General features: G+C 43.1%; 1 long non-coding RNA gene across 2 annotated transcripts; it reads right to left on the bottom strand.

The window, feature by feature from the left end:
• Nucleotides 1-1,449: 1,449 nt before the first annotated feature.
• On the bottom strand, nt 1,450-10,735 carry LOC310895706. 2 transcript variants are annotated; one of them, XR_014580879.1, is made up of 3 exons: nt 10,273-10,735; nt 5,770-8,830; nt 1,450-3,336 (listed from the first exon to the last, which is right to left on the bottom strand). It is a non-coding gene; the product is annotated as an uncharacterized lncRNA (long non-coding RNA). The 2 variants fall into 2 exon arrangements; XR_014580880.1 differs by lacking the exon at nt 1,450-3,336 and having other exon boundaries at nt 5,586-5,844; nt 8,580-8,830; nt 10,273-10,724.
• Between the last annotated feature and the right edge of the window lie 334 nt (nt 10,736-11,069).

Here is an 11,069-nt window from a genome sequence, read left to right as displayed (position 1 = left end):
TGTCACAGCAAGGCAGCTGAAGGGCAAATGGCTCTTTTGCAACAAACAGGCTAATTAGAGAGGCTTGGGCAGTCAGCCCAGCAGACCAGATTTTCAGCTTGCTCAGCAATGTGGTCTAGTTCACATGAGCCACATGCGTGGTAGTGCCGGCAGAGGGGAGAAGGTGAAGGAAGATCTCCCTGTTGTGCGATGTGCTGATTTACACCAGACAGAAGTGATCATGGGATCACCAAGACAAGGTGTCTGAGCACCTCAATGTCTGCAGTGTGCTTACCGTCATCCACAACCCACATCATATAGTAACCCTGTTTTCATTGAATCATGAGCTTGTGCAATTCCTTTTCTTTTCAGATTGTACCTCTCCCTCCACCACCAATAAGTTATAACTGATAACTAACCTTATCCAGATCTGATGGAGCAGCGGACATCTCAGAGAGATGGTTCCTCAAAACACCAGGAAAACATCTGGAGGGAGAAGGGAGGCCAGAATTAATGCCCTCATAGAGGCAGTTACACCAGAAGGGCTGGTCAGCACATTCTAGCTAACCCTGGATGCATCAAGGACTGGTTTGCTTCTCACCTGATGGACAGCATGGAGCCAGAGCTATTCTAGTGCTGGAAGTGGACGGGCATGTGCGTCATGTTAAGCGAACAGAACGCACTCACATTTGTTCATATAATATGGCTGAGGCACGGCAGAGCAAGACCAACAGCACTTGGTCTATCATTGTCAACAAAAACAAAACTTGAAAGCATGTCAGAAAATAAAGTAGTATTAAGAAGAAAGCAATTTCATTGAAAATACTTCATCAGATAAATAATTCTGATGTGTTGAATATTACTCTCTAAATAAATTCAGTGTTTATTCCAAAGCAAAATATTTTACTAAAGTGCTTTTATTTTTCCCTACTTTTCCTTTTTTTATTTTTTTTTCTTACAACATACCTTAAAAAAAATGCAAATTTTCCCACCCTTTTACTAAAAGAACTCTCAAGTTTTTCCCTCAGCCCGCATGTCACTAACAAGGTGTCACCCGTTTTTGTACTGCAATTAAAGAACATAATTTGTGGCTTGTTAAATACATATGGTGGAGACATTGGCAGTATCTGCAGTAAGACTATATCATATCATGTCTACTTTTAAGTTTACCACAATATACTATCCTGTTAGAAAGCTGGTTATGGAAAACAAGCATTTTGTCTTGGAATGAAAGCTGTCTCTTGATCTCAATTAATCAGAGTAAGTTTTCCAGTTCAGGAGCATGTCCTGGCATGGTGAAGGTTCAGAAAAGTTCAATTTTACTAAGCTAAGAAAAGAAGTGGTTTTGAATACTGTTGTCAGATTTTAACCCTTAGATAAATATTGCTTAAAACTGTTCCTTGCAATGTTTTTCCATCCTCTACAGGATCAAAGTTATACCTTGCTGTCCTGGTCCATGGATCAGAGACTCTTTCAGAGTAAATCAGAGATTTCTTCCAGTCTTAGTCCTTCCCATCATCTGTGGGTCAGTTGGACATGTCCAGGCATTCGTTCTAGCAACGAATCAACACATGAACAGGTCTTGCAATCTGGTGTGGAAGTGTAGATGTGTAAGATGAAAAGTACTGCATCCAATTCCTCATGATTTTGGACAAATGTTTAGATTGATATGAAACAAAATGTTTTATCAAGGTTTTCATCATTTTTAACATTCCTTTAAAATTGGGAAATTATGATGTAAAGTTTGAAATATGTTTCACTTGGATTTACCGAATGATTTTCTTTCTACTTTTTAAGATATTTAGCCAGCTCTTTCTTCCTTTATTTTTTTTATTTATTTTTTTTTACCAGGCTGAACCATTTGGTGAAATCAAAAGTATTTCATAAACTGCTGTGATCATGCTAAGGCTTCTTATTTCAGAGAAAAAAAAATCATCCAGATGAAATGCTGTGCAGCAGAATTCCCATTAATCATACTTGCAGGGAGTATGATCTGAAAGGAGTGTTTTCCTTCTCCCTCCCTCCCTGCCTCTATTGCCTCTAGATGTTCTTTTGAGGAATTTCTTATCTGCAAACTAAGATACAGTCAAGCCCCAGATTTCCTTAAGGCCCTCTGCCTCTATTATTTTTCTTTCAAGGTGAGATGAAATAGCTCTGGGATTCTGACAAGTTAGCACAATATACTAAAACCTTTTGTTCCACTGACATTTTAAAATGTGGATATAATCAATAGTGTCCAAACACGGCAAGAGAGCCTACTGCCCTTCTGCCTGGGATCAAACCGTAAAAGCTGACTGTATTCCTAGAAATCCTATTCTCCCCAAACCTGCATCCCTCTGCAGAAGCCTGACCCTTTGAAGGGCCAGATTTATGACCTCAAAGAAGAGAGCAGGAGGAGAAAGGCGGTGCCCTGAAGTGGAGGGGAAGGGTAGCAACATAAGCCTGTCCCCCGGCCAAGGGTTCCCATTACAGATGTGTGGGTGGGGTTGAGCTATGTGGCAAGCAAGCCTTGACTCCCTCAACCCTGCCTCACAGCTCCGGTTTCCCACCCTCATTTTCCCTTCCTTGAGCACTCTCCCACCCGGGTGTGGAGAGGAGCATGGGCACGGTCGCCGCCGGATGGTCTCCGAGAGGCGTGAAGATTACATTCATCAGCAATGGAAACTTCAGACCTTTTGAACTCTAATTCTTTTATTCTTGACACATTCTGCATTGTTCCTGCTTTGCTTTAAAAAATATTAGGTGAAAAGCAGTGAATATGCAAATCTTTGTGAACATGCTGAAAACCATATCTTTCATTTTCTTCACAGCAGGACATTGAAAAAGACCACTCAAAAATACCTGTCTCATTTTGTCAGTCATAATTGTTGAAAACTGGTTCGGCTGACCCACAGTGTTCAGCAATATTTGATTTATTCCTCTGGGATGTTTTTTAAACCCCAAAGGGGAAAAATAAAAAAAGAAACAGAAATAGAGGCACTTAACCCAGCAAGCTGGAGAGCATTGTCTGACTTTTCTCAGTCTGACGAAAGGCGTTGCTGCTGTGGAGCATGCAGGCTGAGGACACTAGATGGTCCCTGTGATCCAGTTTTGCACTTCAGAGCTTTCTGTAGCTGACGCGGCCAAGTACAATTATGGTATGTCCTTGCAGCCAGGGGGAAAAAAACAATGTTGGCGATCTGAAGTTACCACCCAGAACCACATCAAGAACTGCAAAAGTAACCATGATGGCTTTCTCAGCCTTTAAAACGAGGGAGCGACGTGGCACTCTCAGTCTCCCAGACAGAGCAGCGCAGTCCTTTGGAAAGTTCCTCAAAAACAATTGGCCAGAAGTTTTTCTCTGAATTTGGATACACCCTGTAATACAGAGAGGTTGCTATACTGAAAAAGACTAGATGAAAAAGAGAGTTAAAAATAAAGCAGAGAGGTTTTGAAAATAATGGTATGCTTTTTTTTTTCCACCCTGAGTATGTTTGAGGTTGTGCTGCACAAACCTAACATTTATTAAAGAAAGTCGCTGCCTCTCATCTTTTCTTTCTTTAAGAATTAGAAGTATGGTATTTATGAAACAATCAATTAAACCTAATTTATTATGCAAATAGTCTTTGGGACATATTTTCAAGACAGATTAATTTGTGGAGGTCCACTCAAGATTTAGAATATTTTTTGCTGATATCACCACTTTTTCACCATGTGAGAAGTTAGAAAAGATTGCTATTTTTTAAAGCGATAGTCCTTATAATAATTAGATACCTTTTGCTTTGAAAGCCATGCTCTAAATCTGATGCTTTGTAAGTTTGCAGACACTTTAAATGACTTTAAATGGTTAATGAGGACTAGGTATCCTAATTCAACCCTTGCTGAAGTTTTGTGGATACGCCAAAGTGGGTCCCGTCAAAGCTAAATGGGTCACCACGAAAATTAAAGGAAAAATGTCAAGCAGGAGGAGCCTGGAAAGAAGTGGAAAAGCCTGCTGCCTCGCTGCTTGGGAAGTAAAAGAAGCTGTAAAAGAAGCTCTAAATTATACACATATCCATCTGATCTTATCAGTAAAAGAAATTTTGCTATGAACACAAGTCCACCCTTATCTTGTGTGCGAGTGAGGGGAGTCAGGGAGTGAAGAGAAATACTTTTCTTCCCATGAGCCGCGAGCACCAAGACCTCAGAGCTGGGTGAATGGTGCAGTCAGCCCCTCCTGCAGCCTGTCCCTCCCCTTCTGTCCTGCCTCCCCGCCTGCCACTGGGCCCGCTCCCCCACTCCATGGACACGCTGGTCTTCCTCTGTCTGGAAGGGAGGAGGACTGGGCACCCGCCATGAGAGCTGGCTCCAAAATCTTGGATTTCCTTGGATGCTAGTGGTGGCCAACGTGGATAAGTTTGGGAAGTGTCAGGGACGGAGGAGAGCATTGCCTGGAAAGAGCTGCACTGTTTCTCCACAGCATCCTTCACTGGCAGTCAGGACAGTGATCCCAGCTGGGATGCCTATGCCACACACCTCACCTAAAGGGGATGGGTGCCTTCAATGGGATGGGTGCCTGAGTTTCCCTAACAAACAACATCAGGAGAAAGGAAGGTCCTGTGGGAAGGAGAAATTACTTTGGTCTGAATTATGCCTCTGCATGCTGGAAAACTGGAGAATATAGGCTGCGTCCTGCCTCCCTTGTATGATCTGTCTTCACAAAACGCACAGTGACAATGAATAACCCACATCTGGGAGATCTTTAGACTGCAGTTTTGCTCAGATTGTATATGATATTATTTCTTGTTGCAGTCCTGAGACTGTGGCCTGTTACTCCCTCTGTCCCATGTCACTTTTCCCCTTATTATTTTCTCTCACACTACCTCAACCCTTCTGCAGCAGCAGACTTGTCTTTGCTCACTTCTTGTACGTTCCATCAGCTCACTCTCCTCTTTTGCTAATAAGCTGTCTTTCCGTACCTCCCTTCGCTGAATCACGTCTCCATCATCATGCACTGATAAGGGTGATTCTTGACCCTCTGGATCTGTTAATTTTCCATCTCCCTGATGCTTTCTCACGTCTGCCTTACCCTTGTCCAGATCACCCTGGTATTAAACACCTCTCACGATTACCCAAAGAGCAGCTAGAAGCCAAAGCATCCTGCACATCCTGCACGGAGATGGTTTGGTTGCACTGTAGGTTGTCCCCACTGCCTGTTGGCAAGAGGCTGGGAAGGTTGTGGAGAGGACGTTTATAAACTGCATGCCTCTGGTTCAGTACAGGAATTTCAGGTGTGGGGCAGGATGATAAACTACAGCTGAAGATCAGGTGGGGCAGGGCATTTCAGAAAGAACACGGGAGCCAGACAGATTCAAACATTAGTATTTCCTATAGTCTGTAGATATTCACTTACTCACACCAAGTCTTTATCCACTGAAATGACATTTTCTGTTGAAGTGCACTGCTGTTTGCAGCTATCTAGGACGCACAAATGCTATTATGCAGATACAGTTTCTCACAAATGGTGCGTAAGAATATCAATAGATGTTTTGATGTGTATCTGTAGATATTTTTTCTCTGCCAGGGAAATTGCTAGACTATCATTAAGAATACAACTAGCATCTGTAGGCTTATTTTTAAAGGTTTTATTCACATATGATAGAGAGTGTGGAATCTCAAGAGATGTTCAGCTTTGTCTCTCGCATGCATATGAACACACACAATCTACATATACATGGACACACAGACATGTGCCCATAAACTTTATACAAAATGTGGGTGGCCAAACTTGGGGTGAAGGCTTTCCATTTAATCAGATGACCTCGGATTTACCTGTATGTTGTTATTAAGTTCTGACACTGTTGTTTCTTCTGATTCAGGGGCCTGATGGACCCTCATTGCCGGGCTCTGTGAAAGGAAGGGAACAAAATCAGAAAGACTGACTCAGTCATTCAAGGCAGGCAGGGGCTCAGGAAAGGATGTTCAAGAGGAGGTCCTCAAGAAAGGAAAGCGTTCAGAGGTTTGGAGGACTTGATCGTAGGAAGAGAGGGAGAGGTGGAGTGCAGTGTGAGATTCAGAGCAGAAGGCCTGGGCAACATCGCAGGGAGTGCCTGCCGCGAGAAGAGCCTGTGATGGACAGTCTGAGTGCAGAGGCAGCACCACACCTGACAGGAAGATGCTCAGCAGCCTTCAGCCTGCCGTGCAACAGGAGCAGTCACCTGCAAGCAGGGGATCAGAGGGACCTGAAGAGAAGGGTACCATGTACCATCAAATGCCACAATCTTCAGAGCCTGAGCTTAGATGGTGCTTCCAGCTGTGCTCTCCCAGGCCATGACAGCTACCAGGCCCAGGAGATACGTACCTGCATTCCTCTGTTGCAATGCCCTGTTCTAAATGAGATTTTCTTTCTGTCAGCTCTCATTACTTTATTTGGAAAATGTACGGGTGTTTAACAAAAATCTGTTGAATGCTGAAAGGCCTAGTGGATGTAATACTTGCAGGGATTGCAGGGTGCTGTCCTGCACCTCACAGGACCCGGTGCACTATGCCATTCTGCTGGTCCTGCTGGAAGAACTGCTTTATGATATGCTATTGAAATAAGTGAGTGGTATTGCCATTCATGAATTTTGGCCAAATTAGAAATCAGTCAGAAAGTAACTGCAAGAATCATCTGATGGGTCCATGTTGAAAATCAGCAAAAGTTTTGCTATACTTAGAAAAATACATATATATTATTTTCTGACTTGCAGCAAAGTCTTAACTCAAAACTTAATTGAATAACAATATTTATGGTTTGCAGCATGCTAGAGATATCAACATGTTTTATGACTGTGTCCCTGTTTTATAGGTGAAGAAAAGTGAGGCATAGAATATTTTGGTGCACTTTGTTACAACCTAAACTTGACAGACTGTTTTTGCACCCTGACTTGCCTCAAAGCTCATGCCAGTAATAAAGCACACATCTTCAGGCTGTATTTGCAGTGTGCAACACAAATGCCTGCAGACACTGGATCATTTCAGTGGTACCCCCGTGTGGGTTCTTCAATTAATTTGCTCATTCACATGCTGTAGGAAGTTCTCCAGGTAAAAAAAAAAATATAAATATATATATATATATATATAAAATAAATGTAAACACTGGAAGCAAGGATATTTTAGCAAGTAGTTGTTTGAGTACTCTTGAAGCACAAACAAAAGTACAAAATGCTGTGGATAGTTTCGGGTTAACAAAAGCCATCAGGCTTTACAGGGAAATTGATGGAGCTCTCTGAATCTCCAGCCAGTGACTTCCCTTCTGGCATAGTCTAGGGGAAGAGATTTGATGATATCTGATGCTATCTGAATCCTGTTACCACTGGTTAAGCTCATTAACTGGATGCTGTGCGAGGCCTTAGCACTGTTTTACAGTCAGAGAGAGATGAAGACTCCTACAGAGATACTCTGGCTGACTTCCCAGGAGCAACTCTGTAATGTAGCTGATCTCCCCCAGTACTGGCCTCTGCATTTTTCCAGCATTTTCTCTTCCCTTCCTTTCCACCGCCTACTCTTCTCAGTTTGGGTTCTGTTATCTCTATTATGTGCTCTCTCACTTTCTTGCTTTCCCCAAATGTTTATTTAGTTATAGTCTGCATTAATCAGGGAATTTCATGCAGCCCTCTCTCCCCTTTCTTCATAGGAGCCTAAGGTGAGTGAGGGCCTCTTCAAGGACTGGATCCATCTGGTAGAGATGGATCCCCCTTCCCCAGTGGAGGAGGGATCAGCCACTTTGAATGTGAGTGCTCCCTCAGGTAGTTTACCCCAGCTGCAAAGAGAAGAGATGCAGGATAAGGATGGAGGAACAGCTGCCGGAGGATTTCAGAGCACGCAGATTGCATAATTCCACCAACCGTGGCAGGAATCTTTTAAGAAAATTATGGGGCCTGAGACAATATTGTCAGTCCACTACAACACCTGCTAAGGGGCTTTACGGCAGCAGTTGGGACATTATGAATCCCAGGAGCTGGGAGGTTGCAGAACCCCTTCAGAAATGGGTCTCAAGGATCCCATTGTTTTCTCAGATTTTGGAGAATCCCTATTCTGTGGCTTAGGGACTGGACCTAGTTCAACAGATCTCAAAGTTCCCAGGGTCCCTTCATGAACCCTGGTACAGGGAATGGCATTTTGCTAATTTTGTTCCTGTTTCAAAGCATTTGGTCAAATAATTATCTAATAATACACCATTTCTACTTATAGAAAATACATTTCTGTTTATGGTAGACCAAAGGGGGTCCCTAACAAAGATATCCTGCTGGATCTATCTTCCCAGCAAGAAAAGAGAAGAAAAAAAAAAAAAAGTAACTGCTTTAGTCATAGCCAGAGGGCTGATTTTCATTGTTGCAAGGATATCCTACAGAGACCAAGATAATTTCGTTTTGAAACATCTTTCCTCCCTTCTACCTGATTTTGCCCTTTCTCATAACTTCTGAGAAAAATCTGCTGTTATTCACTAATCTTTTTTTTTTCCACAGCCTGATCATACTCCCAGAGTTGTGCTAAAAGGCCCCTGCATCCGATAGCACGTTATCAATTCTCCCCGCGATCCTTGCCAAGCCATTACACTGTTCTTCCGTCTTGGCACCTTCTTAAATCCCTTAAATATTCACCAAACATCCTGAAGGCAATAACCCCCCTTCTGACAAATCCTCTGCAGTCTGGAGGGCTCCGTTATGCTTCCACGCTACACCAGCAAACTCTTGGCATGATCTTCTGGTCACAGATTCGTGCCCCACAGTAATCCACAATGCACTTCCACTCGCACTCTGCTCTTCCAATTTCCAAGCACTCTGGGCTTCCTATGCACGTTACTTGCGTCGCTCACTTCAGCGTGCAGCACATGAATTGTTTGGTGATGATCCTAAGACAAGAGAACAGACAGTAACAATTGAAAATGTTTTTAGCACAACACAGCCTCTGTATAATTTTTTTACAATGGTGTAAGCGTGTTTATGATTAAGGGACAGGCTGATTCCCAAGGTCTCTCTCACCCTGGGTAAATTGAACTAATTCAATCTATATATCTATTAATCAACAAGGCTTATCAGCACTGAGTTTCCAAAATATACTGTCTAAGGGATTAGGGGTTAAGGCAGAGATACGAAAGGGTGCTCGGAAAATGCTCCTGCCACATAGTCAAGCTGAAATTATTTGAGGCTGAAGATGTGGAAAATTCCTGCAGCTCAGCTCCAGTGTGAAAAATGTTCATTTGAGGCCTTATTCCTTAAATTATCTCTCTTCCCCTGGTAAATGCTGAGCTGGGTGAAGAACTGTTAGAGCCGAGATAGCTTTGTGAGAAGGGAGAGAAGCTCTGACACAGAATTCCACTCTTCTGTGCCCCTCGCCTTGGCGCTCATCCACACAGTGTCCACGTCGTCAGTGGGCTGTGCACACAAGAAAAAATAAAAGAGGAGGATGGACAGAGGGAGGAGCCTGACCAAACAGTTACCAAGCTGGATAATTTTTCCTCACCCCATTCTAAGGACAGTGAAAGAAATACAGGAAAAGCTGCATGAAGCAGAACTGCTCTCTGGGCAAAGTTTTAGCAGCAGCAGCTTGACTACGGGCTCTGCTGTCCCATCCCCTGGGGACAAGATAGCCTAGAAGCAGGGGAGAGACATTTGTATGGGTAGCTGGGAAAATAGCTCTGATTTTTTTTATTATTATTTTTTTCCTTTTTTTCTTGGCAGAGCCCAGCTGATGCCTTCTCCTCAGCCCCTTTCTGCCCTGGAAGAATGTGGCAGAAGCGCAGCTCCTACTTGAGGATTATTTTCTCACCCACACATTTCTGCCTGTGATGAGGACCAGAGAGAATAATGATTTTTCTGTTAATAAAAGAATTATTTTTTTTAATGACTATATGTCGTTATTGTGGCTAACTACATCCACAGACTCTAAGCCATATCCCCCTCTCCACCCCCCCTCCCCCCCCCAGTTTATGAAGCAAAAAAGTGCTTGAAGAAACTGAGCACACACAGGTGAAATTTAATGAAAAGCTGCAAAATTGAAAGTCTGGAGGAATTCCTTTCTCCCCCTTCTTCCTTGGCCGTCTACTCAGTTGCAAGTGATTACAGGCTTGCAGCAGAGAGGTGTTTTCGTTGGGGAAGGTTCCAGCAGACTGATTGGGTGGGCCCTTGCCCTTTGAATAAATGCCAAATCCAGCAGTCTAGTAAGGAGGAAATTTTTAAAAAGTCTGTCCTGCTGCAAGCCTAAACCAACTAAAACTGGAGTAGACATCATGAAGGTAGAATTGACTGCCTTCAGGAGGGAAGGTACCTGTAACCAAGATTTCTCTCCACTCACCTCCTCATCCGAAAGCTCTTCTTTCCTCTGAAAGTCAAATATGTTTCACAGAGATCTGTGTCTTTTGCATTCAGCATAGCTTTTCCCAATAGAAAAATGTGTGATGGAGAGTTTGCTAGGGCTCAGAGGGACTGCATGTTGCTCCCTCGCCCTCTGCAGCCTGCCAGCCCCTGCAGCTTGCCTCAGCACAGCCCGGACCTCTCTGCTCTGTGCTTCTTGCTAGGGAATGATGAAAGGAAAACACAAGTGGTTAAGTGAGCAGCAGCTGGGTAGTCTTGGAAAGGAAAAGACTGACCGTGTATTAAAATATGGTAAATTGCAGTAATTAGCTACACATTTATTTGTAAAGTAATGTAATGATTCTAGACGTTCTCACAGCACCGGATATATTCTGGGACATCAACTGACCTGCTTCTGATTCATTCATTATTTCAGCCTCAAAAAGGTTGTTTAGACCACAAAGCCTTCTTGCCCAGTTTTTAGATTAAAAACAAACTGGTTCACCAGTCTCCTTGTGCAAGTTCAGGGAGGTTGCTCTCAAAGATGATTTTCTTTTCCTTACATCTTTAAATGCAGTCACATCCTGAAACAGAACTGCTCCATATCCTGTTCAGTGCGGACCGGCACAAAGCTGACCTACGCCCACAAAATTATAGGTACGGATGTATTTATAGGACTATGCAAATACCTAGGGTGCGCTCTTATAAAATCTGCATTTCTCAGTTGTTTCTTCTTAGCACTTCAGATAAAGTTCATTCTGACTGAAAGAATATATTTGTTGGAATATGGGCCAAAGT

Source organism: Anser anser, assembly GCF_964211835.1.
Source record: "Anser anser genome assembly, chromosome: 2".
In the NCBI taxonomy this organism is placed as follows: Eukaryota; Metazoa; Chordata; class Aves; order Anseriformes; family Anatidae; genus Anser; species Anser anser.
The sequence above is the reverse complement of the archived record's forward strand: the minus strand, read 5'-3'. Positions and strand labels throughout refer to the sequence as shown.